We start from the raw sequence: 27,968 nt of genomic DNA, 5'->3' as shown, positions 1-27,968 counted from the left end.
CTGTGCATTTTTAAAAACTAGAGACCTAGGGGAATCCAAGATGGGGTGACTTGTGGGGCTCTGACCAGGTTCTGCTACCCAGAATCCTTTGCAAACCTCAAATTTTAGCTAAAAAAATGCATTTTCCTCACATATCAGTGACAGAAAGTTCTGAAATCTGAGAGGTGCCCCAAATTTCCTTCCACTCAGCGTTCCCCCAAGTCTCCCAATAAAAATGATACCTCACTTGTGTGGGTAGGCCTAGCACCCTCGACAGAAGACGCCCCAAAACACAACGTGGACACATCCCATTTTTTGAAAGAAAACAGAGCTGTTTTTTGCAACGTGCCTGCCTGTAGATTGTGACCTCTAGCTCAGCCGGCACCTAGGGAAACCTACCAAACCTGTGCATTTTTTAAAACTAGAGACCTAGAAGAATCCAAGATGGGTTGACTTGTGGGGCTCTGACCCGGTTCTGTTACCCAGAATCCTTTGCAAACCTCAAAATTTAGCTAAAAAAAACAAATTTTCCTCACATTTCGGTGACAGAAAGTACTGGAATCTGAGAGGAGCCACAAATTTCCCTCCACCCAGCGTTCCCCCAAGTCTCCCGATAAAAATGATACCTCACCTGTGTGGGTAGGCCTAGCGGCCGAGACAGGAAACGCCCCAAAACACAACGTGGACACATCCCATTTTTTGAAAGAAAACAGAGCTGTTTTTTGCAACGTGCCTACCTGTAGATTTTGGCCTCTAGCTCAGCCGGTACCTAGGGAAACCTACCAAACCTATGCATTTTTTAAAACTAGAGACCTAGGGGAATCCAAGATGGGGTGACTTGTGGGGCTTTGATCAGGTTCTGTTACCCAGAATCCTTTGCAAACCTCAAATTTTGGCTAAAAAAACGCATTTTCCTCACATTTGGGTGACAGAAAGTTCTGGAATCTGAGAGGAGCCACAAATTTCCTTCCACCCAGCGTTCCCCCAAGTCTCCCGATAAAAATGATACCTCACCTGTGTGGGTAGGCCTAGCGGCCGAGACAGGAGACACCCCAAAACACAACGTGGACACATCCCATTTTTTGAAAGTAAACAGAGATGTTTTTTGCAAAGTGCCTACCTGTAGATTTTGGCCTCTAGCTCAGCCGGCACCTAGGGAAACCTACCAAACCTGTGCATTTTTGAAAACTAGAGACCTTGGGGAATCCAAGATGGGGTGACTTGTGGGGCTCTGACCAGGTTCTGTTACCCAGAATCCTTTGCAAACCTCAAATTTTGGCTAAAAAAACGCATTTTCCTCACATTTGGGTGACAGAAAGTTCTGGAATCTGAGAGGAGCCACAAATTTCCTTCCACCCAGCGTTCCCCCAAGTCTCCCTGATAAAAATGATACCTCACTTGTGTGGGTAGGCCTGGCGCCTGCGACAGGAAACGCCCCAAAACGCAACGTGGACACATCCCATTTTTTTAAAGAAAACAGAGCTGTTTTTTGCAAAGTGCCTACCTGTGGATTTTGGCCTCTAGCTCAGCCGGCACCTAGGGAAACCTACCAAACCTGTGCATTTTTTAAAACTAGGGACCTAGGGGAACCCAAGATGGGGTGACTTGTGGGGCTCTGACCAGGTTCTGTTACCCAGAATCCTTTGCAAACCTCAAATTTTGGCTAAAAAAATGCATTTTCCTCACATTTCGGTGACAGAAAGTTCTGGAATCTGAGAGGAGCAACAAATTTCCTTCCATCCAGCGTTCCCCCAAGTCTCCCGATAAAAATGATTCCTCACTTGTGTGGGTAGTCCTAGCACCCGCGACAGGAAATGTCCCAAAACACAAAGTGGGCACATCCCATTTTTTGAAAGAAAACAGAGCTGTTTTTTGCAAAGTGCCTACCTGTAGATTTTGGCCTCTAGCTCAGCCGGCAGCTAGTGAAACCTACCAAACCTGTGCATTTTTGAAAACTAGAGACCTAGTGAAATCAAAGATGGGGTGACTTGTGCGGCTCTGACCAGGTTTTATTACCCAGAATCCTTTGCAAACCTCAAAATGTGGCTAAAAAAACATATTTTCCTCACATTTCGGTGACAGAAAGTTCTAGAATCTGAGAGGAGCCACAAATTTCCTTCCACCCAGTGTCCCCCAAGTCTCCCGATAAAAATGGTAGCTCACTTGTGTGGGTAGGCCTAGCGTCCGCGACAAGATATGCCCCAAAACACAACGTGGACACATCACAGAAAACAGAGCTGTTTTTTGCAAAGTGCCTACCTGTAGATTTTGGCCTCTAGCTCAGCCGGCACCTAGGGAAACCCACCAAACCTGTGCATTTTTAAAAACTAGAGACCTAGGGGAATCCAAGATGGGGTGACTTGTGGGGCTCTGAGCAGGTTCTGTTACCCAGAATCCTTTGCAAACCTCAAATTTTAGCTAAAAAAATGCATTTTCCTCACATATCAGTGACAGAAAGTTCTGAAATCTGAGAGGAGCCCCAAATTTCCTTCCACTCAGCGTTCCCCCAAGTCTCCCAATAAAAATGATACCTCACTTGTGTGGGTAGGCCTAGCGCCCTCGACAGAAGACGCCCCAAAACACAACGTGGACACATCCCATTTTTTGAAAGAAAACAGAGCTGTTTTTTGCAACGTGCCTACCTGTAGATTGTGACCTCTAGCTCAGCCGGCACCTAGGGAAACCTACCAAACCTGTGCATTTTTGAAAACTAGAGACCTAGAAGAATGCAGGATGGGTTGACTTGTGGGGCTCTGACCCGGTTCTGTTACCCAGAATCCTTTGCAAACCTCAAAATTTGGCTAAAAAAAACAAATTTTCCTCACATTTCGGTGACAGAAAGTTCTGGAATCTGAGAGGAGCCACAAATTTCCCTCCACCCAGCGTTCCCCCAAGTCTCCCGATAAAAATGATACCTCACCTGTGTGGGTAGGCCTAGCGCCCGAGACAGGAGACGCCCCAAAAGACAACGTGGACACATCCCATTTTTTGAAAGAAAACAGAGCTGTTTTTTGCAACGTGCCTACCTGTAGATTTTGGCCTCTAGCTCAGCCGGTACCTAGGGAAACCTACCAAACCTGTGCATTTTTGAAAACTAGAGACCTAGGGGAATCCAAGATGGGGTGACTTGTGAGGCTCTGACCAGGTTCTGTTACCCAGAATCCTTTGCAAACCTCAAATTCTGGCTAAAAAAACGCATTTTCCTCACATTTGGGTGACAGAAAGTTCTGGAATCTGAGCGGAGCCACAAATTTCCTTCCACCCAGCGTTCCCCCAGTCTCCCGATAAAAATGATACCTCACTTGTGTGGATAGGCCTAGCGCCCGCGACAGGAAACGCCCAAAAATGCAACGTGGACACATCCCATTTTTTGAAAGAAAACAGAGCTGTTTTTTGCAAAGTGCCTACCTGTGGATTTTGGCCTCTAGCTCAGCCGGCACATAGGGAAACCTACCAAACCTGTGCATTTTTGAAAACTAAGGACCTAGGGGAATCCGAGATGGGGTGACTTGTGGGGCTCTGACCAGGTTCTGTTACCCAGAATCCTTTGCAAACCTCAAATTTTGGCTAAAAAAACGTATTTTCCACACATTTGGGTGACAGAAAGTTCTGGAATCTGAGAGGAGCCACAAATTTCCTTCCACCCAGCGTTCCCCCAAGTCTCCCGATAAAAATGATACCTCACCTGTGTGGGTAGGCCTAGCGGCCGAAACAGGAGACGCCCCAAAACACAACGTGGACACATCCCATTTTTTGAAAGAAAACAGAGATGTTTTTTGCAAAGTGCCTACCTGTAGATTTTGGCCTCTAGCTCAGCCGGCACCTAGGGAAACCTACCAAACCTGTGCATTTTTGAAAACTAGAGACCTAGGGGAATCCAGGATGGGGTGACTTGTGGGGCTCTGATCAGGTTCTGTTACCCAGAATCCTTTGCAAACCTCAAATTTTGGCTAAAAAAACATATTTTCCTAACATTTCGGTGACAGAAAGTTCTGGAATCTGAGAGGAGACACAAATTTCCTTCCACCCAGCGTTCCCCCAAGTCTCCCGATAAAAATGATACCTCACTTGTGTGGGTAGGCCTAGCGCCCGTGACAAGATATGCCCCAAAACACAACGTGGACACATCACAGAAAACAGAGCTGTTTTTTGCAAAGTGTCTACCTGTAGGTTTTGGCCTCTAGCTCAGCCGGCACCTAGGGAAACCTACCAAACCTGTGCATTTTTGAAAACTAGAGACCTAGGGTAATACAAGATGGGGTGACTTGTGAGGCTCCGACCAGGTTCTGTTACCCAGAATCCTTTGCAAACCTCAAATTTTGGCTAAAAAAACACATTTTCCTCACATTTGGGTGACAGAAAGTTCTGGAATCTGAGAGGAGCCACAAATTTCCTTCCACCCAGTGTTCCCCCAAGTCTCCCGATAAAAATGATACCTCACTTGTGTGGGTAGGCCTAGCGCCCGTGACAGGAAACGCCCCAAAATGCAACGTGGACACATCCCATTTTTTGAAAGAAAACAGAGCTGTTTTTTGCAAAGTGCCTCCCTGTGGATTTTGGCCTCTAGCTCAGCCGGCACCTAGGGAAACCTACCAAACCTGTGCATTTTTTAAAACTAGGGCCCTAGGGGAATCCAAGATGGGGTGACTTGTGGGGCTCTGACAAGGTTCTGTTACCCAGAATCCTTTGCAAACCTCAAATTTTGGCTAAAAAAACGCATTTTCCTCACATTTGGGTGACAGAAAGTTCTGGAATCTGAGAGGAGCCACAAATTTCCTTCCACCCAGCGTTCCCCCAAGTCTCCCGATAAAAATGATACCACACCTGTGTGGGTAGGCCTAGCGGCCGAAACAGGGGACGCCCCAAAACACAATGTGGACACATCCCATTTTTTTAAAGAAAACAGAGATGTTTTTTGCAAAGTGCCTACCTGTAGATTTTGGCCTCATCCGGCACCTAGGGAAACATACCAAACCTGTGCATTTTTGAAAACTAGAGACCTAGGGGAATCCAGGATGGGGTGACTTGTGGGGCTCTGATCAGGTTCTGTTACCCAGAATCCTTTGCAAACCTCAAATTTTGGCCAAAAAAACGCATTTTCCTCACATTTGGGTGACAGAAAGTTCTGGAATCTGAGAGGAGCCACAAATTTCCTTCCACCCAGCGTTCCCCCAAGTCTCCCGATAAAAATGATACCTCACTTGTGTGGGTAGGCCTAGCGCCCGCGACAGGAAACGCCCCAAAATGCAACGTGGACACATCCCATTTTTTGAAAGAAAACAGAGCTGTTTTTTGCAAAGTGCCTACCTGTGGATTTTGGACTCTAGCTCAGCCAGCACTCAGGGAAACCTACCAAACCTGTGCATTTTTTAAAACTATGGACCTAGTGGAACCCAAGATGGGGTGACTTGTGGGGCTCTGACCAGGTTCTGTTACCCAGAATCCTTTGCAAACCTCAAATTTTGGCTAAAAAAATGCATTTTCCTCACATTTCGGTGACAGAAAGTTCTGGAATCTGAGAGGAGCCACAAATTTCCTTCCATCCAGCGTTCCCCCAAGTCTCCCGATAAAAATGATACCTCACTTGTGTGGGTAGTCCAGCGCCCGCGACAGGAAATGTCCCAAAACACAAAGTGGGCACATCCCATTTTTTGACAGAAAACAGAGCTGTTTTTTGCAAAGTGCCTACCTGTAGATTTTGGCCTCTAGCTCAGCCGGCATCTAGTGAAACCTACCAAACCTGTGCATTTTTGAAAACTAGAGACCTAGGGAAATCCAAGATGGGGTGACTTGTGCGGCTCTGACCAGGTTTTATTACCCAGAATCCTTTGCAAACCTCAAAATTTGTCTAAAAAAACATATTCTCCTCACATTTCGGTGACAGAAAGTTCTAGAATCTGAGAGGAGCCAGAAATTTCCTTCCACCCAGCGTTCCCCCAAGTCTCCCGATAAAAATGGTAGCTCACTTGTGTGGGTAGGCCTAGTGCCCGCGACAAGATATGCCCCAAAACACAACGTGGACACATCACAGAAAACAGAGCTGTTTTTTGCAAAGTGCCTACCTGTAGATTTTGGCCTCTAGCTCAGCCGGCACCTAGGGAAACCCACCAAACCTGTGCATTTTTAAAAACTAGAGACCTAGGGGAATCCAAGATGGGGTGACTTGTGGGGCTCTGACCAGGTTATGCTACCCAGAATCCTTTGCAAACCTCAAATTGTAGCTAAAAAAATGCATTTTCCTCACATATCAGTGACAGAAAGTTCTGAAATCTGAGAGGAGCCCCAAATTTCCTTCCACTCAGCGTTCCCCCAAGTCTCCCAATAAAAATGATACCTCACTTGTTTGGGTAGGCCTAGCGCCCTCGACAGAAGACGCCCCAAAACACAACGTGGACACATCCCATTTTTTGAAAGAAAACAGAGCTGTTTTTTGCAACGTGCCTACCTGTAGATTGTGACCTCTAGCTCAGCCGGCACCTAGGGAAACCTACCAAACCTGTGCATTTTTGAAAACTAGAGACCTAGAAGAATGCAGGATGGGTTGACTTGTGGGGCTCTGACCCGGTTCTGTTACCCAGAATCCTTTGCAAACCTCAAAATTTGGCTAAAAAAACAAATTTTCCTCACATTTTGGTGACAGAAAGTTCTGGAATCTGAGAGGAGCCACAAATTTCCCTCCACCCAGCGTTCCCCCAAGTCTCCCGATAAAAATTATACCTCACATGTGTGGGTAGGCCTAGCGGCCGAGACAGGAGACGCCCCAAAACACAACGTGGACACATCCCATTTTTTGAAAGAAAACAGAGCTGTTTTTTGCAAAGTGCCTACCGGTAGATTTTGGCCTCTAGCTCAGCCGGTACCTAGGGAAACCTACCAAACCTGTGTATTTTTGAAAACTAGAGACCTAGGGGAATCCAAGATGGTGTGACTTGTGGGGCTCTGATCAGGTTCTGTTACCCAGAATCCTTTGCAAACCTCAAATTTTGGCTAAAAAAACGCATTTTCCTCACATTTGGGTGACAGAAAGTTCTGGAATCTGAGAGGAGCCACAAATTTCCTTCCACCCAGCGTTCCCCCAAGTCTCCCGATAAAAATGATACCTCACCTGTGTGGGTAGGCCTAGCGGCCGAGACAGGAGACACCCCAAAACACAACGTGGACACATCCCATTTTTTGAAAGAAAACAGAGATGTTTTTTGCAAAGTGCCTACCTGTAGATTTTGGCCTCTAGCTCAGCCGGCACCTAGGGAAACCTACCAAACCTGTGCATTTTTGAAAACTAGAGACCTTGGGGAATCCAAGATGGGGTGACTTGTGGGGCTCTGACCAGGCTCTGTTACCCAGAATCCTTTGCAAACCTCAAATTTTGGCTAAAAAAACGCATTTTCCTCACATTTGGGTGACAGAAAGTTCTGGAATCTGAGAGGAGCCACAAATTTCCTTCCACCCAGCGTTCCCCCAAGTCTCCCTGATAAAAATGATACCTCACTTGTGTGGGTAGGCCTGGCGCCCGCGACAGGAAACGCCCCAAAATGCAACGTGGACACATCCCATTTTTTGAAAGAAAACAGAGCTGTTATTTGCAAAGTGCCTACCTGTGGATTTTGGCCTCTAGCTCAGCCGGCACCTAGGGAAAACTACCAAACCTGTGCATTTTTGGAAACTAGGGACCTAGGGGAATCCAAGATGGAGTGACTTGTGGGGCTCTGACCAGGTTCTGTTCCCCAGAATCCTTTGCAAACCTCAAATTTTGGCTAAAAAAATGCATTTTCCTCACATTTCTGTGACAGAAAGTTCTGGAATCTGAGAGGAGCCACAAATTTCCTTCCACCCAGCATTCCTCCAGGTCTCCCGATAAAAATGATACCTTACTTGTGTGGGTAGGCCTAGCGCCCGTGACAGGAAATGCCCCAAAACGCAATGTGGACACATCCCATTTTTTTAAAGAAAACAGAGCTGTTTTTTGCAAAGTGCCTACCTGTAGATTTTGGCCTCTAGCTCAGCCGGCACCTAGGGAAACCTACCAAACCTGTGCATTTTTGAAAACTAGAGACCTAGGGGAATCCAAGATGGGGTGACTTGTGGGGCTCTGACCAGGTTCTGTTACCCAGAATCCTTTGCAAACCTCAAATTTTGGGTAAAAAAACACATTTTCCTCTTATTTCGGTAACAGAAAGTTCTGGAATCTGAGAGGAGCCACAAATTTCCTTCCACGCAGCGTTCCCCCAAGTCTCCCGATAAAAATGATACCTCACTTGTGTGGGTAGGACTAGCGCCCGCGACAGGAAACGCCCCAAAACGCAACGTGGACACATCACATTTTTTCATTGAAAACAGTGCCTACCTGTAGATTTTGGCCTATAGCTCAGCCGGCACCTAGGGAAACCTACCAAACCTGTGCATTTTTGAAAACTAGAGACCTAGGGGAATCCAAGATGGGGTGACTTGCGGGGCTCTGACCAGGTTCTGTTACCCAGAATCCTTTGCAAACCTCAAATTTTGGCTAAAAGAACACATTTTCCTCACATTTCGGTGACAGAAAGGTCTGGAATCTGAGAGGAGCCACAAATTTCCTTACACCCAGCGTTCCCCCTAGTCTCCCGATACAAATGATTCCTCACTTGTGTGGGTGGTCCAGGTGCCTGCAACAGAATAAGGCCCAAAACTTGTAGAGATAGAGGGGATAGCACAGCGAGTTTATAAGGACATATTCCTTTATACATCTTTAGACTGACTCTGCTTTGGGGACCCACATAAGTGAGGTGTCACTTTTACTTGTTAGACTGAGGGGAACACTGGGGAGTAGGAATTTTGTGCTGGAGCAGTGATCCTACGAAGAAAAGTCAGGAAAATATGCTTTTTTAAGCACATTTTGAGTTTTACAGAGGAGTCTGGGTAAGTAAATGTTGGGGGATCCACGCAAGCCACACCTCCCTGGACTCCTTGGGGTGTCTAGTTTTAAAAAATGTCTGGGTTTGGTAGGTTTCCCTAGGTGAAGGCCACACCCTGGACCGAAAACATAGGTGCCCTCTCCCCCCCAAACACAGGTAGTTTTGTAATATATCGTTTTGATGTGTCCACATACGTCCGTGATGTGCCAAACACTAAAATTGTGAAAAGAAACACACTTAGGTTATGTGAAAAAGACCCCTCACCCACCAACCAAGTTGGTGGCATGCTTCATCATCGGGGTCCCACTTGAGGCACCTAGCGTGTCACAGGTGTGCTGTGACGCCTGATTACAGCGGAGCAGGTTTTGTCATTTTTACCACACATACTGGTTGGATTTGGCACGAGGGTGAGTGATGGTTTAGTGGATCAAATTTTACTAACAAGAGCTTTCACAAAAATGAAATGCACTGTTAATAACTGAAAGGCAAAAAATGGAACCAATGACTCACAGCTCGTGAGCTGTAAAGCCGCGACAAGGCACCAACCGCTTTACAGTCCATTCACACAACTTTCATACATGACAGACACAAGACCATTCACACCGCCAGCCACGGGCCCAGCACATTACAACACTCACATCGACAGACAGCGCCACTCAAGGGCCCATCACTTACATACGCCCACATGCCTGATACAACAATCACACCAGCTGATGGGAGTGTGTGGACTGGTGTTTGGCTGGCCGTGTGTTGCAGTAGCCAACAGCAAGTCAATATGCGCACCCTCAGCCAAGCCCCACTCCACACACAATGGCATAATTTTTTTTTTTTTTAAACAGAGGAACCCCTAACTAAGTAGAAAGAATTACAAAACTACAAACACAAAAGCTCTAACTAAGTACATGACAGAAATGCTAACCATGAAACTGAACACATGAAAATACAAAACAGACATGAGTTTACACTCATGGTTGTTCCCAGAAATTCTTCTGGGTGTGGTAATTCTTAAAACAACCACCCACACACAGCCCAGGCTTTGAAGGACAATCTGGGCCGGACATTCGAGTCTCCCTCCGGATACCTCTTCGAAAACACACTCTACATTTCTTAGCTGGAAAGTCTTTTTTGGGTGTGGGAGGAATGTGCTCAGCAAAGTGGCGATCTTTCAATCTAGCCACATCCTCCACCACTGCTTCTCTAGGAACTCTGGCCTGTTTCACCACAATAAGGCTCCCTATCACTGACTCCTGAAATTTCACAAATGTCATCTTTGACTCTGGAGACCTATCACTAAACACAATAAAAGCATTGAAGGTTGCTAAGTGGAAGAGGTGAATTGCTAACTTCTTATACCAAATGTAAGACTTACCAATAGCAGTATAAGGTTCCAACCTCTGATCAACTCTATCTACACCTCCCATGTGCTTATTATAATCTAAAATGCACACAGGTTTGCACACTTCAGCAACCTGGCCTCAAACAGTCACGGGGGAAGTACTCTCATCATGGATGGTACTTGGCATGTAGACATCCCTCTTGACTGAAAATTTCAAAGCTAGCAGCTCCTCATTCCGCAAGGCACAGCACTGCCCCCTCTCAAGTGTTTTACAGACAAGCTCCCTTGGATAGCCTTTCCGGTTAGAACGGATTGTGCCACAAGCAACAGTGTCCACTCTAAACAATTCCTTGAACAACTGCACTCCAGTGTAGAAGTTATCTACATACAAATGGTGACCTTTGTTGAACAGTCGTCTACCAAGATCCCACACAATTTTCTCAGTAACTCCAAAAGTGGGAGGACAACCAGGGGGGTCAATATTGGAATCCCTACCAGTGTAGACACGGAAACTATACACATATCCTGTCCTACTTTCAGACAGAAAGTACAATTTAATTCCATATTGTGCCCTTTTGCTAGGAATGTACTGCCTAAAAAACAAACGACCCTTGAAGAGGACCAAAGACTCGTCCACACTTATCTCTTTGCCTGGAACATAGACCTCCGAAAACCGATCTACAAAATGATCAAGGACAGGCCTAATCTTAAAAAGACGGTCAGAATCTGGGTGATCTCGTGGCAAGGCTAATGCATTGTCAACAAAATGCAGCATCCTAAGAAGAAGCAAATACCGATTACGACTCATGGTCGCAGGAAATATAGCTGTTGCCATCAAGGGACTAGTAGACCAATAAGAAGCCAGTGACGGCTTCCTTATCAACCCCATCAAAAAAGTCAAACCGAAAAACTTTTTTATCTCCTCCAAATTTGTGGGAATCCACTGGGCAGCTCTAGAGTGTGGCCTAAGTCTAGCAGCGTTGTCCCTCAAATGCTGCTCCGCATACAAATTAGTCTGCTCAACAATCTCTTCCAAAAACACATCATCCATGAATAACTCAAAGAAATTGATAGGCAAAAAGTTCTCTGTATTGGCGTTACACCCCGGGAGACCAGTAAAGGCAGGCAACTCTGGCTGCTCCATGTTTGGGGCAACCCAGACATCAGGTCTTATAACGGAAAACCTTTCAGCCCCAGGTTGCTGCACTATTTGCACATCAGTGTCCTCCTCTAAAACAGGCCCTTCATCTGCACTGAGTGTGGCTTCATCATCAGAAGATTCCCCTCCAACAGAAACATCACTGTCAGAATCTCTCACTTCCTCCTCTGCCTCAGATGCAGAGTCCGTCTCATAATCATGATCAGACTGTGACTCAAAAAGCATATCAACCACCTGCTGAGCGGTCATCCTGTGGCTAGCCATGATCTCTCCTACTAAAATTAACTGGACAAATTCACCACCAACAACCAGCACTGTGTAAGACAAGTAACAAAGTGTAGCTTTGTTAGTAAGAGTTATAAACTCAAAAACTATACCGCTCACTTGCCTGAAAAAGCTTGATTCACCAGCAACTACTCTGCACAGACACAGCAATCACCAATAATATCCCACTAAAAAGAAAGAAAGAAAGGCAAATTAGAAATAAGACAAAACAAATATCGGTGTGCACAAATTTAATGACAATTTCACACACAATCCTGCATTTTGTACACCCCCTACAAACATGTCATTCATGCATGGCAACAATACTCCTTTGGAGTAAATAGTTTTTACTTACCTAAAACATGCAACTGTGCAAACTGCAGGTCAAACACCGCCAAAACCGCAAGGAGCCACAGCAAATAAAGCAAAAGCTTTGAACTAGAACAAAAAGGAGGAAAACATTTTTTATCACAAATGCAAATACTTCATCAGTTGACAAACAACCCACCATCAAACATTTCGAAATTGGTGCCTAAGTGGATTCTGCCATAGGGGCAGATGGGCCTTCTAAAAAAATAGGCCTGTCTGCCCCAAGGAGGCCAGAAAATACCTTTAGTAGTGTGTCCCTATGGGGAGCGACCCTTGCCAAAGGGGACAGCCCTCAAACAAAAAAACAAAAAAACACACACAACACTATCCCTGGTGCCTAAGTGGCTTCTGCCCCCCTTGGGGGCAGATCAGCCTAAAAATAATTGGCTGATCTGTCTCCAAGGGGTGCAGAAATGGCCTCGGTACATGTGCCCCCAAAGTGGGGGGCGACCCTTGCCCAAGGCTCCCCCTCCTCCACTAACACACACACACACTATCCCTGGTGGCTAAGTGGCTTCTGCCCCCCTTGGGGGCAGGTGGGCCTAACAAAATAGGCCCATCTGCCCCCGGGGGGGGGCAGAAATGGCCAACAGGTCAATGCCCCCCTTGGGGGGGGCACCCCGTGCCCAAGGGGACGCCCCCCACAAAAATAAAAAAATTGTAAAAATCCCTGGCGTTCTAGTGGTTTCTGCCCCCCTTGGGGGCAGATCAGCCTAAAAATAATAGGCTGGTCTGTCTCCAAGGGGTGCAGAAAGGGCCTCTGTACATGTGCCCCCAAAGTGGGGGGCGACCCTTGCCCAAGGCCCCCCCATCCACTAACACACACACACACACACACACACACACACACACACTATCCCTGGTGTCTAAGTGGCTTCTGCCCCCCTTGGGGGCAGGTGGGCCTAAGAAAATAGGCCCATCTGCCCCCAGGGGGGGGCAGAAATGGCCAACAGGTCAATGCCCCCCTTGGGGGGGCGTCCTGTGCCCAAGAGGAAGCCCCCCCACAAAAATAAACACATAAAAAAAAATCCCTGGCGTTCTAGTGGTTTCTGCCCCCCTTGGGGCAGATCAGCCTAAAAATATTAGGCTGATCTGCCCCCAAGGGGGGCAGAAATGGCCCTAAAAGACATGCCCCCCAAAGGGGAGCGACCCTTGCCCAAGGGGCCGCCCCCCCATCCACTACACACACAATCCCTGGTGCCTAAGTGGCTTCTGCCCCCCTTGGGGGCAGATGGACCTAAAAAAAATAGGCCGATCTGCCCCCTAGGGGGCAGAAAAGGCCAACAGTTCTATGCCCCCTTGGGGGGGGAGGCCCTTGCCCAATGGGGCACACCCACATAAATACACAAATAAAACTGCATCCCTGGTGATCCAGTGGTTTCTGCCCCCCTTAGGGGCAGATCCGCCTAAAATAGTAGGCCAATCTGCCCCCAAGGGGGGCAGAAATGGCCCTAACTAATTGCCCCCAAAAGGGGAGCGACCCTTGCCCAAGGGGCCGCTCCCCGCAAGCCAGAAACACAAAAGAAATACAAAAAAAACAAATCCCTGGGGTCTAGTGGGCATTCCTGATGCAGGAATGCTCAAAGAGATAGCGGGGGAAAGGAAAAGCCTTTCCTTTCCCCGGTGCCTCTTTCGGCAAAACCCCCCACCCACCGGGAAGAGAAACTCACCTCTTCCTTTCTCGCCGCACAGGAAGCAAATGGCTTCCTGTGCGGCGAGAACCCCATAATGAAGTCAGCGCGCGATCGCGTGCTAACGTCATTATGGGGGTGTGGGGGGGGTCGGGGGTGGAAGGGGAAGGGCTTCCCCTTCCATCCCTGACTTCAGGGGGGTGGGGGAAGCACACAGAGGGAGCGAGAGTGCTCCCTCTGGGCTGTGTGCCGAGGACGTAGTGGTTACGTCCTCGGCACAGCAGCACTGTGCCGAAGGACGTAACCACTACGTCCTCGGCACAGAACGGGTTAAAAGATGGGCAGTCAAATTCCAGTACATCAGTTCACAAAACAAAGTTAGAAACTCAAACAGGAACTAATTTGTTACCTTATATTTCTTTTCACTGAACCCTTTAAATTCCAAGGGTTCCGGTTATGTTCCTTGTCGAAATGCCTCGCTACATAGTATGCATTATCACAATTTGTTATAGCCGAAACTTGCTCTAAAATGCATTTGTGTACATGAATGATGGTGCTTCCTACATAAATGTGTTCAGAAGAACATTTGATTGCATAGGTAACTGTAGGTAACTGAAAGGTCTTGCAATTCCTATTGAACTCGTGGGCCTTGCAATTGTTATTTTTGGAGAACCCATTCCTTGGATGTAACCAACAAGTGTCATCCCTAGGTTGTAAATGACTAGATGTCAGAACAGCATTCAAAGACTTGGGCTTTTCCTAAGTTATTCTGTGATAGCCTGTTACTTCGGCACCCAAATCAGAACTATTTTAACCAGGTGTCAGAATTTTCCCTTAGTTTTATTAACCTCTATACTCGCCTTGTAGAATGTGCAACTGAAGAGAATAGTACCTTTAGTGTCTTGTGAGTTTTATTGGGTCTAAATGGACTCCGTAGCAGTGTGACGTTGCTCTTAAAGAGGAATGCAATGAAAGCTTGGTTTAGAATGTTGAGTAAACAGTTACACGCAGAGGAATAAAGAGATGGAATATTCAGCTCTGTGTGTGGCGTGCTCATTAATGGGTAACCAGGCAAGAGAGACCACTACAACTGGGGCAGGGATAGGGGATAAGTAAACCAAAGAACGATTGTGCTCTCCCTTAGAGTTTCTTGTGGTCCAAGCAAACTGCTTGTGCGTATCACATGTGTCACTGTCGAAGTACAGAAGCAACGCTTCATGCATGAGGAGTCAAGTCGCAACTCCAGCCGATGTAAAACATTTGAAGATAGAAGCTTTACTGAGGAGTGTATGCTTCATTGCTCAAGAAGCTACGAACATGGCCATACATAAAGGTACTGCATTGCCATGCAAAATAGAATTGTACACTAAACTTAGCCTTAATGGTGAAGGCAGAAACAACCAGTTTTACAAAGCGCAGCCAAAGGTAAACACAACTTGCCAAATAACAATGTTAATAGAAGCACTGCAAGGCAGAGTTCAACAAGGTGTAAAAAGAGAGACTAAAAGCACAACCCCTCAAATACATGAGCAGGTCCCCTCTTATCTAAACTGATTAAACAGTCATCATACTGCTGTCGAGAGTGGCTCCAAGAGAAGTGCCTGCGGTAGTGTTTACAGAGCCGTCCATATCTGTAGCATCAAGGAGTCCGACAGAAAGCCGTTCTGCCGATGGAGCTCATTAAAGAAAACCCTGAGACTGGGCCATCACAGGGCCATGGTAGGGACATGAATGGAACAAATCCTGATTTTTGGTAATGCAAGTCAGAGAGAGCTCTGGTTGCATTGCTAGCCAGTCCTGTGAAGGGTTATAATACTGCAACCTTCCTGAAACCACCACCACCTTTTAATGCTGCACAAAAACAAAATATTGGCAATAGATAGACTGCTTGGATAGACACATTTTATGATTTCATTGATGCACTTTAAGAGACTGATAGCAGAAAAGGTATCAAGCATCTCAAAACTCTTGCTGGTGACTGTGTGAAAGAAGTCATAAACAAAATGCTGAGATCTGATGGAGAAATCACATACCATCAGATTAAAGAGGAATTGAAGCTCAAATTCAATCTAGTAACAAACTCCGATTATGAAAGATACATTTTCAGTCAAGAATGCCACGGAGTTCATAAAACTATCAATGAATTTGTGAAGAGACTGGATACACTCATGAAACACTGTATGTCAAATGAATTCAATAATGAAGAAGCCATACATCTTAAACTTGTTGATGGATGTTTAACAGATTTATTCAGACAACGAATTCTGAAAAAAACTCCTAGTCTGGAGCGAGTATTAATGGCTGCGAAAGCTGAAGTGTGTTGAAAAACAGGCTACTGACATGGAGGCCAGAGATGTCCATAGTGAATCACTCATGAGTGTGGAAAGTAAGCCAAATCAAAAGACTGAGGGACAGATTGTGATGTCTACACATAAAAAGAAGTTATGTTTTGGATGTGGATTTTCATTTCCCCACAAAGGTAATGTCTGCCAGTGGACTGACATGTAAAGGCTGTGGCAAAGTTGATCATTATCTAAATCATCATCAAACAGTTCTTCTGCCTCAATATCAAGTGACAGTGGGCATGGTGGTTGCGCCATGTCGATGTTTACCTCAGAAAAATGAGCGTATGTTGATCCGGCCGCTTGTAAAGAAAAATGTCAAAGAAAAGTTGACATGCCAAAGCACCTAAGTCATACAACCACTGCCCAAAGACTACATTAAAAATAAATGGTTGTTCAATACCTTTCATTATCAACAGTGGTACATCAATAGACATAAGGCTAGATTTAAGAAAAGTGGTGCTGTACCCAGTGCAGCACAATTTTTCTTGCACCCCTTAGCACCCGCTAATGCCACCATGTGTGCACCATATCTAAAATACAGCACATCACAGCGGTAGTTAGGGAACTAGCCTCAACGTTTTTTTATGCTAGTCTGGAGCTTTGCAGAATTAGGGTCAAAATGTTAGGAGTTAATCGTGCAAAGCCCATTGAGGCCCATTCTAACAATGGCATGGCTCTATTTATTGCCTGCTCTGAGCAGGCATTAAAAGTGCTGATGAAATAGATTCCTTTGCACCATTCATTTGCTCCCCCTAATGTGGGAACGCCATCTTTGCAAACATTATGCCTGGCACCGGCATAATGTACCTCAAAGGGTTACAAAGTGAAGCATTGCATGCATTGCCCCACTTTGTAAATTTGGGACTGCAATTTTTGCCTCGCTGGGCCACATTAACGTAAAAATAAATTAGGGTAATATGGCGCAAGGAGGCACTAGGAGATCTTAAATCTGCCCCATAATGCCTGAAGAGAAGTGCAATGGACTTAACTTAAGTGACCTAGTCAGCTAATGGAATAGGCCTTCCAGCTGTAGGCCCAGTTCTAGTCATGGGTGCATCATGAAACAACTGTTTGTGATGTCTGTTGAACTGGAACACTTTGGATGGCATTAGATTAAGGATAACAAAATGTTGTTTGACGGTATTTCAAATTTTTCTGCAAACCTTATATGGTGGGGTAATAGCACTTGAGGCCTTTGTAAGATGTGTATTGTTGTAAAATGTTTGCCCCCCCTTAATTTTCATTTTTAGATTTAGTGACTTAATGCTATTTTTTCCTGTACCAATGCCTTCTTTGTCTGACCAGTACATTAGAGTGTTTGTCATAGGCCACCATATGTCTTTCTTCCCCATGCCATGTGGTCAGAGGCCCTTTTGTATAATTCTATACCTTTATGTGTTTTTTGTTTTCTATTCATCCAGCTTGTTGTTTGATGTGGTTGGTGGCCATTTTGTTTAGACAGCCAGTAGCCCTGCATGTGCTCTTCTTAGTTGTGACGGCTATGCCTCCTTGCTGGTTGTTATTTGACCATGTGGCTGGCAGTCACTTTGTGTAGGCAGCCAGTGTGCTTTTCGGCTTGCAAGTGTTATTCTTTGTTGTTTTGACCATGCCTCCTTGTTGGTTGTTGTTTGACCATGTGGCTGGTAGCCATTTAGGGCCAGATTTATCAAATGATTTTGCACTCGCAAACTGCGAAATCGGCCGTTTGCGAGTGCAAAATCGTGGTCTGCAATGTATCAAAGGCATTCGCAGACCACAAAAAGAAAATCGCAAAAATTGTGATTTTCCGCATTGCGACCTGGATTTTGCGAATCACAATTTGCGATTTGCAAAATCCAGGTCGCAAGGCAATTCTGCAAAAAATGGCAAATTGCGATTTTTCGACGAATGGTATTTTGCACATGGTGGTAACCTGGCGCAAAATTAAAAAATGCCTTTTGGCATGTGTGTACTTTACATGAAAAAATAATTTGGGGTGCAGGAGAGGGGGCCTTAGGCCCCCAGCACCCTGGCCTTTTGCATTTCCCAAATTGCGATTTCTGTTTCAGAAATCTCAATTTAGGAAATGCAAAAAATTTGCAGCTATGGCCCAACAGGCCCATAGCTGCGAATGGGGCCAGTATCGCAATTTGCTATTCGGTAATTGCATTTGCGATTTTTAAGAAATCGCAATTACCGAATCGCAAATGTGATACATGGCCCTTTGCGAGTCGGTAATTGCGATTTCTTAAAAATCGCAATTACCGAATCGCAATGGGCCAGATTCATACATCTGGCCCTTAGTGTGTTATTCAGGCCTAGTAGGTCAATGCTTATTACTAAATGTACTGTATGAGGAGTATTTTATATTTTATTACATATTTTTTGCATTTTTCGCCTGCACTACTGTTTCTAACTAACTGTGTTTTTTCATGGTAGTCCCCTTCCCCCAGTACATAAGCAATTGAATTCTATTTTTAAAATTTTCTTTATTCTTTTTTGTAATAATTAGTTTCACAACCTTTATTTTATTACATTTTAAAATAGTATGACAATAATAATAATAGTTTTTTTCTTGGTTTTAAAAAAAATAGTTTTCTTTTTGCTTTTTTATTATTATTATTTTTTTTCCCCATTTTCCCCATTAGCCCTATTTCTGCAGTAGGTGTACAGTTGCACTACATTACATTATTCAAGGATTATTCCATTTGTCACCAGCACCTCCATAAGTGCCACATGCCAACTTGATGCAGACAAAGCTAACAGTTACATTTTGTATGTTGTAGTTGTTGCTCTTTCTTATCCCTCATGAGTATACATGATAACAAAAGGTAATGTTGGTGTGGTTTTAATGAATGATTACACTGCATTATTTCATAATTATTTATAAGTTAAGTAACCATTAAATGATATTGTTTCTGCTACTTATGCAACTGCAACAATGCCATGTTTCATTGATCCTTTTTGCATGTTTGCTTTTAGGTGCACGAAGAGAAAGAAACATCACCCACAGTCCTGCCAGAGAGAAGGCCTGTGCACGATGTGCGTCGTGACCACTCTCACAACCACACGGACATCTCTTCAGCTCGTGAAGCTAAATGCTACTGCCAACTGACAGCTTCAAGATGGCCCCAAAGAAAGCTGCTACCAAGAAAGCTGCCAGTGATAAGAAGGAGTTTTACACCACTGGAATGTTGCCACAGACCTTTCTAGGGCAAAAACATGTGCCTGATGCACCAGCCTCTGGGGAGCAAGCTGGGAGCAGCACTCCAGCATCAGCAGCCCTATTCCAAACTAGACCCAAGCCAATGTCTGCTACAGAGGCAGCCTCTCTAATCACAGGAACAAAGATGAGCAGTGATGTTGAATTGGACTTATTGTTTTCTCAAAGTAGTACCCAATCACTGCTGGAAACTCAGGACATTGGACAACAACAGCCGCAGCCAGCAGTAGCAGTTCCTCCCAAAGTAGGAGCACATCAGGATGTTGAGCTTCATGCTGAGGAAGCTGAAGAAGCCCATCTTTCACAAGTCCCACTGTCTTCCAGATCTCCAACATCTTCTTCTTCAAGCCCCCCTTCTGATGATCAATACTCTACTTGGATGCCACCTTAGTCTGAGACATGTAAGGAGAGGCAAGGAGTGAAAAGAAGGGTCCTGAAAGCCTTAGATTTATGGATGAAGAAGAGGAGGATAACAAGTCTGATGACAAGCCAGTCATCATGGAGGTTAGCCCAGCTCCAGTGGCGATAAAAATTTCCCCATCTTGTCAACCTGCTCCGAGGGATGTGGCACAGATACCACCACCTCCACCAGCTTCCAAATTTACAAGGCCCTGGCTGTCTCCTACATCCACTTCAGTAGAAGAGGGCACTACAGAGGGGCAAACGTTATCAGAACAACATCCACCTACCGTCACTTCTTCAGACATTGGTAGTGGCCCCAGTGTTAGGAAGTTGACCTCCCCAGTTTGAAACTTCTTTTTGGTTAGTGAAGAGGAGCCAAACATTGCCATGTGCTCCATTTACAGAGCAAATGTTAGTTGGGCTAAGTTTGGTACAAACTATGGAACCGGAGGCCAACCAACCCATTTGAGAAACCACCACTCAGTCCCCTGGGCTGCGCACCTTAGCGGACAAAAGCCTGGAAGTGGTGGTGGTGAAGGTGTTGAAAGCAGGAATTATGATCCGATCATGGTGGAAGGTGAAGGTGAAGAAGAGGGTGACATTTTTGTTAAACAAATCTGCTCTGTCCCCAGCAGTGCAGTAGTATTGTCTCCCACATCAGCAACATCGCAATGGCACAGGGAAACTCAGAGTCAGGTCGAAACACCATGGTAAGAACTTACAGTGGCTGCCCCCCTGAGATGCACATTGAGCCCACCACCACCTTCTGCTTTGAAATCACCTGCACCAGTAAAGAAAAAAAAAATCCAGGCTACTATTACTGCCATGATTAGGCAGGAGGGGCAGCACAAAGGCAACCATGCAATGGCACGTTTGTATAACGGGAAGCTGACGAAAATGTTAGCGTTGGACCTCCTCCCTTGATCTTTTGGGGAAGGAGTGAGCTTTCTAGAATTTGTGGCGGTCATCTGCCTAAAATAGAAGGTTTCCAGACAGACCTATTCCTCCAGAGTTGATGTTCTAGTACTACATCACTATGTGCTGGAATTGGTTAGACAAGTTTTGCAGCAGAGTGGTGTCCACATAATCTACTTGACGACAGACATGTGGACCAGTTGCCAAGCCACTGATTACATGTGAATCACTGTACATCACTGTACACTGGATCTCTTTTGTGGGGGTTAGAGAAATGATATCTGCAGGTACTGACACAGCTGATATTTTTTATGGTGCTCAGAAGCATGCAACAAAAGATATGTTTGCAATGGAGAAATCCCATAGAGCTGCAAACATCTTGGATGACTTTAACAACAAGGTCTTTGGATGGCTGCATTCCAGAGGACTTAACGTTGGATTTGTTGCTATGGACAATGGCAGTGATCTAGTTAAGGCCACGTCAGATGGTGGCTATTTCAGAGTCCTGTTTTTGGCACAGTGCATAAACATCATTGTACAGGACTTTCTAAAAAAAAAGAGCCCCGAATCAGCAACTTACTGTCCACATGTAGAAGAATCTGCACTCATTTTAGCCATTTTTAAAAAACCTACAACCTGTTGAGGATTATCCTGCATGATAATAGAAGGCCAGTTTAAGCCCTCACAAGGGGGGTGCAAACATGTTAGAATTCTACTGATTACATGTTGCAACGTCTATTTGAGCAGTACAGGCCAAACAATGAATATGTCATGCAAAGAGGGGATGCAACTGTGAAAGGCATGATCAGTGAGATGGACCAATGGGTCCTGGTCAAATGCCTGACAGGGATGGCAAGGAGGCCTGTACCATGGGACAAGCTATCCCATTGGAGCACATAATACAGAAACAGCTAAAGGAGGTGTCTTAAACTGACGGAGGTAAGGATGAAAAAACAGATCTGTTAATGCCAAGCTACAAAGAGATATTGTGTCATCCAAACAATACATCTGTGCCACAGTTCTTGACCCACGGTACAAACAATTACTGGCCACTTTCATTCCTTTTTCAGACGGGGATGTTTCGAACGAAAAGACGTGGATTGCTAAGAAAACCAGAGACCTAGAAAGAGAACAGCTGGAAATTAGAGGCCCACTCACAGGAAGAAGTTCTAGGGTGCAGCCTACAAATTCCATATAGAATGCGGACAGTGCTATTTGCTCACAGCAGCCAAAATCAACACCAGAAGCAACAAAAGGAACAGGGGTAGCAGGCCCAAAATTTGCATTTGATTGGTTTCTAAAGGCAAGTCCACTGCAGAGGCAAAGGCAAAGGCAAAAGAGGTCGAGCAGGGTGGAGCGCCTATGACTATTGAGAGGATGGTCCAGGGCTACTTGGATGGCCCGACAGAGGTCCTTCTGGATCAAAACCCATTGGCGTATTGGTATGGCAAGAGGCGCTAATGGCCAGTGCTCAGCAGTCTGTCAATAAAGTCTCTGTCTTGCCCCGTAGCCAGAGTGTCTGCTGAGCATGTGTTCAGTCATCACAGTGAGGACCAGTCTCTCGCCCCAAAGCGTCGAGAGATTGATCATGATCAAAATGAATCAGCACTTTGTACCACCAAATTACAGCATACCTGAAGTACAACAGGAGGTGCATGAGAGTGATTGGTCGGACTCAGGTCATGGTAGTGTGTTAGTTCACCAACTTCTGGGTGAATCACCTCAGTTTGACTAAACCTAGGACACCATAGAACTTTCTACTTTCTTCTATTGATGAACTGCTTTGAGAAAATAAAAAGAATATAGCTAGCTAGGGGAACCCTAATATTTTATGTTGTTTGTTTCTGTCTAAATGCTTAACGAACTGCAACTGTTTTAGGCACATGTGTGGCCGAGTTGGAGTTAGAGCAGTGTGCATTGAAGAAACCCCCACCCACCCTGAAAATCACTTCAAGGAGATTTGAGAGACAATGCCTGCCTCCATTCTGTACCTATCCTTCCTTTTTGTGCCCTAGCAGGACTGCCCCAGATATTTGATTTACATCTTTCTGGTCAATATGTGTTTCATTTTGTGAATCAAATAGGATCAGCAATGTGCCACTATGCTTGATTGGAACAGGTAAGTAATTCTAAATGCCCCATCGAGGGATATGAGAGATATTGGTTTCAATGTTGAGATGGTTCATGTCACTCATGTCTAGGGGTGGCAAATAATGAGACTGGGTGCTTATTGTTTAACTATATTATTGTGCTTGCTTGTGTTTGTGCCATGATTGATTAACAATGTTAGTGGCATAATAATGGGTGTTCATTTTTTCCTGAAGTTGATTTGTTTTTCCTTTGCCTTTGACACTTAGTGCCGGAAGCATCACAGTCCCAGTTTGCATTTCTTAAATAGCAAATTTTAAGAAATCGCTATTTCAGAAATCCAAAATGGGATGTAAGAAAATAGTGAATCCCTAATAGTGATTTCTTAAAATTTGCAGTCACTATTAGGGAATCGCTATTAGGGAATGGGACTCCATTCAACTCTATTGGCCTGAAGGCTCATGGGTGTGAATGGTTTTGCATTTCCCAATTTGCAAATTTCTGTTAGGAATTCTCAGTTTAGGTAATGTAAATCGAAGGGTGCTGGGGGCCTTTAATACACCCCCGCAAAAGGAATTGTGCACATGTAAAGCACATATATGCCCTACGGGCATGTGTGCGCCACATGCCACTTTTAAAAATGCATTTTAATGCATTTTTTAAATTGCAAATGGTTACCATCAAATTTAAATTTGTGGTAACTGCATTTCCTAAATGCTGAGTTTGCACTTAGGAAATGCATGATACGTATGCATAGGAAATTGCAAATAGGAATTCCCTATTTGCGATTACCTATTGCGATTCCCTATTCAAAGTCACAATTTAAAGGAATCCTTAAATTGCACTGCACTGCCTTTCATCATTTGTGATAGGCTATTTTGCATTAGCAAACAGTGGAATTTACCGAATACCACCGTTTGCGAATGCAAAATCCTTTGGGACATCTGGCCCCAAGTGAAATTTGTTTTCCAATGTTTTTACACTGCTTTGTTTTCTGGTGCTTTGTTTTCTGGTTCACATTTGTCAAGGAAGACCCAACCAAGCCCATTTAGCTAACAAACAAAAATCTAGTCCAGAAAAAAAAACCCTCAATGTTCTATTGTCAAACACAGCTATGCGCTACGGGTCGTTCTATCTCAATTGGGTCATGAGACTGACTCTCTGGAGCAGATGGAATGGAATTGGACAAAATAATCTTTAATCTGAGTCTGGATGATGATGGAATGATTCAGAGTGTGAATTGCCAACTTAAACAACTGCTAGATGAAAGAAGTTATCAACTTCATGGAAATCCTTTTGGATGATGATGAGTCTAAGAGGCCTACTCCAGTCAGTGGACTGGTGGTAAGAGGTGTGTCGATTACTTGATTTGGGAAATGCAATGCAATGCTGCTGCATGTGTCTGCTGGCTGGCTCAAACTTAAAACTATGTGGTTTGGTGGGGGGCCTGTTGTTGAATGTAACTGGAGGAGACAGACATGTGATAGATGATGTCACATTATGATCATGCTCTAGGCTAAACGTTATGATGATCATGATAGTTGCGAGTTTGATCACCTCGAAATATGCAGTGACTTGTCTGTGAATGTTGGTTATTGTATTTGTTCTCACTTAATTGATCGCACATCAGTCATAAAATGAATGATCACAAAGGTCTTTGCTCTTGCTCGGCCACCTCTCAGTCTTCTTGGCATACTACTCCTCATGAAGCTTACCTTCCATTCAATCCTTTTGAATCTACAATATCATGATAATAATTTCTGTTTTACATTCCACAGGCCTTCTCTTCTCCTGCACCATAAAACTCATGCTTATTTTATCGGACTGCTTCAGGCAGCCAACCAAGAAGATTGACGGAGAAATCCAAGAAGGATGCAGGTACACCACCCAATTTGGCAATACAGACTAGTATTATTTTTCTTTCAATAATATTTTTTTAGAACTGTGTGTGCTATCTTCACCCCAACATTATTTTTTTAGAACTGTGTGTGCTATCTTCACCCTAACATTATTTATATGTACTATTTTGCAAACGTAGGTGGCTGAACATTTTTATATATATATTATAACAATTTTAGAGAGGGAGCACACTGCCTGCACTCCAGCAACAAAGTAAAACCCCAAAGCATCATGGTAAATGCAGTTGATTAGTAGCCTGTTCAAAAAGTAAGAAGAGTCTTTCACCTCCGTTTCTTTGAAACTGTCTTATTGACGGCTCCCTTGAGCCACGGCTGACGAGCCTTGGGAGGTACCTGTGCGCCATGAGTGGTACTTAAACCTGAGAAGACATTTGGCGGCATTTCAAGCAAGCCCCTATAACATGCTGCTCCCTGCTGATGACAGGCTAGACCCAGAAACACATGTACAGGGATATAGAGCACTTACTCTACCTACGGAGGTGAAAGACTTTATTACTTTTTTAATAGACTATGAATTTGACCATGATGCATTGGGGTCATACTTTGTTGCTGGAGTGTAGGCAGCGTGCTCCCTTTCTTTGAATCAATATATCATAACAACTTGAGTCTCACTGGGGCTGATGGAATGTAAAGTTATCTGTGTCATAAATATTCATTTTTTCTATTCCTTCCACAACAACTGCTGATCATTTCCCAGATGACTATTGTGTTAGTCTAGTGTTTAGCTTTTTGTCACACCTTTACTTAAATCCCTTTCCCATCCATTCATCAAATTCCTAAACCTCTTCCCCCGGTGTATGTGATTTATTGAGATGTTACCTAATAATTTACACAATTGATTAATCACACACTTGGTGGGGTGGATGTGGTGGAAGCAACACCAACACAGTGTGCAGGATCTTCATTTGAGTTCACATAGGTGGAGTGGGACCTTGCTTCCAATGCGTTCATTGGTAGTGCGCTAGCATGCTACTTCTGCACCATCATGGTACATTTGGAAACCTTGCAGCCCTCGTTTCATCTATTCAGGTAAGAGAATTATGGAGTATTGTTGTACTAGACAATATAATTGGCAGCGGCAAATCTCTTCACCCCACTCCTATGGGTCAACGTCTGCAGAATGCACTGCAGAGACTAGGAGGGTATTAGGACAAGGGTACCTAACTGAATAAATAATTGTTATACACTATCAGCAGATTTTAAAACATGCTGCGCTAAATGGAATACGCTGTCAACAGATTAAAAAAACCTGCTGTGTAAAGGCAGTAGTGTGAAGTAAAACGCCCCCAAAAAGATTTTAGGCATCAAAAACTGTAAATAAATATTTATTCTGCCTGTACATAACAAAAAGAATAAATTCTCACCCCTTCTACCCACAACTGGCCCACCCCTATCCCCACAAAAATGTCCCTTTTGAGAAGCAATGTCCCAAGAAAAGCTGTCCAATTGTCCATATAGCACAAAACAAAGTAGAAATGTCAATTTCCATCCTCTCCACCCACCAAAATAAATGTTAAAAAAGAGACAGTAGAGGGCACTAACGGTGGGCCAGGATTCATCTGAGGAGCCCTTCAATGTGTGCCTTACGGACCTTTAATAGCACCAGCCTTCAAAGGATGTAGCGTAGGAATGTAGTCTTTCGGTTACAGACTTATCTTCTATCAAAATATCAGGTGGGCATTTTGTTGGTTGGAAATGTATTAAAAGCCAAATAGCCAAGTAAAAAAACAACTTTTGATAATGGAGGGGCAGAACTAGTTATTGATGAATCTGAGTTTTTCAAGAGAAATAAAAGGGTGAAAGAATTGGTCAATGAAGAACATATGGTCTTGGTTGGCTAATGCAATGGCGCCATCCTCCTCATACTTTCAACCTTGGTGCACGGTCATCAACTGCTAGTATACTAATAATACATACACAACATTGGAGGGTTCAAACAATTACATGACCATGTTCAAAACACCTTTTTTATTCCTGTTTTTAATGATTGGACTGGGGCAATAAATAGAAAGCCTTTTCACGAAACCTGTGTAGAATACCTTATATGAGCATGCAATCTTCAGTACATGGGTTCTCTGAGCATTACCACCACTCCACAAGATAAGATATATAAGGGGAGAAGGAAACTTCACTGGCAAAGCATAAGAAAGGAAGCTACAGACAGAGCTTGAAGTAAAGAAACTTGAAAAATAGAAAATAGGTAAATAGGATAATGCAGGTATTAGAAGAATTTACAAAACAGATAAATCAAAGTGGAGTTGAAAAAAATTAGGGGGCAGGCACAGTAAAAGAGTAAAAAATAAATTTCAATGTGGAGCTGTAAAAATTAAGGAAATAAATATTAATATTAACAGAAGGACTTACTGGGGCCAGCAGAGCCATCTGTCCTGGTTCTTGAGGATGGGGCACCTTCAGCTCCCTCACCCGCCCTCTTCCTGTCCCTGGATGCTGGATGATGTAAGAAAAAAAAATAGCAAAGATTAGTGGTACTGTTAATAAATAATTGCTCAAAGAATATTTTTTTTTAAGGACAAGGCAAACGTAGTAACATTTCTACATCAGAGGTTCAGAGTGCATGTATAATAATAATACTTGTATCATAGACCATGCTATTCCAAATTGCCTAACCCTATTCAAAATGTCCTAAGCTGCACTTTGGAATTACTAATAAATTGCACTGATTGATTTCTACAGTTCTCATCTCATTCTCAATCTCTCAATGGATAGATTAGATGCAGACATGCAAAACTGCTACAGATCACTGGCAAATTGCTTGGCAGTTGAAACTGTATGAGCTGCAAATAGTAAAGGCACAGAGAAGTGAGAGAACATGCTAACTCACTAATATTAATATTAACTATGACTATCTTAGACAGGGCACAGGAGGAGTCTATTCATTCCTGCACAGCCCAGCACCGGTCTAGATGACGATCACATAATTTACAACATAAAGATAACTTACCTGCGTATGAGCAGCGTGATTGGTATTTGGGAAGAAACTATTAGCATAGAACATAACTAATAATGAATTATTACTCACCATACCCCTGCAACCTCTATGCGTAGCAGGTCCACTTCACAATCCAGGATATCTGCCCAGTGGTGCGTTAGCTGTTGCTGCATGCACCAGACCTCAGAGTGGCGGCGCTCAGCCCGGCGCACCCTCACCCAGCATTGCTGCTGCTTCTGGAGGCCGGACCCAGACCTGGGCCTGCTGCCAAGGTAAAGGGGAGATGGCCCTGCATATAAAACATCAAGGCAGCCACCTCCACCTCAGAAAAAATGGCACAGGACTGCACCCCTTCACGTCAGCGCTGCCCACAAGGAAGGTGGCTGACAGTGGTGGTTGTTGGCCTAGAATTGCCTCTCCCCTGCTTTGCCATGGTGATGGGGACTTGGGAGGGGGAGAGAGAGAGATAAGGAAGAAGGAAGTGAAAAAAGAAAGTAAAGCAAAAAATTGAAAAGTAA

Source organism: Pleurodeles waltl, chromosome 7 (assembly GCF_031143425.1).
Source record: "Pleurodeles waltl isolate 20211129_DDA chromosome 7, aPleWal1.hap1.20221129, whole genome shotgun sequence".
NCBI classification, from domain to species: domain Eukaryota; kingdom Metazoa; phylum Chordata; class Amphibia; order Caudata; family Salamandridae; genus Pleurodeles; species Pleurodeles waltl.
Note: the sequence above shows the minus strand (reverse complement) of the source record.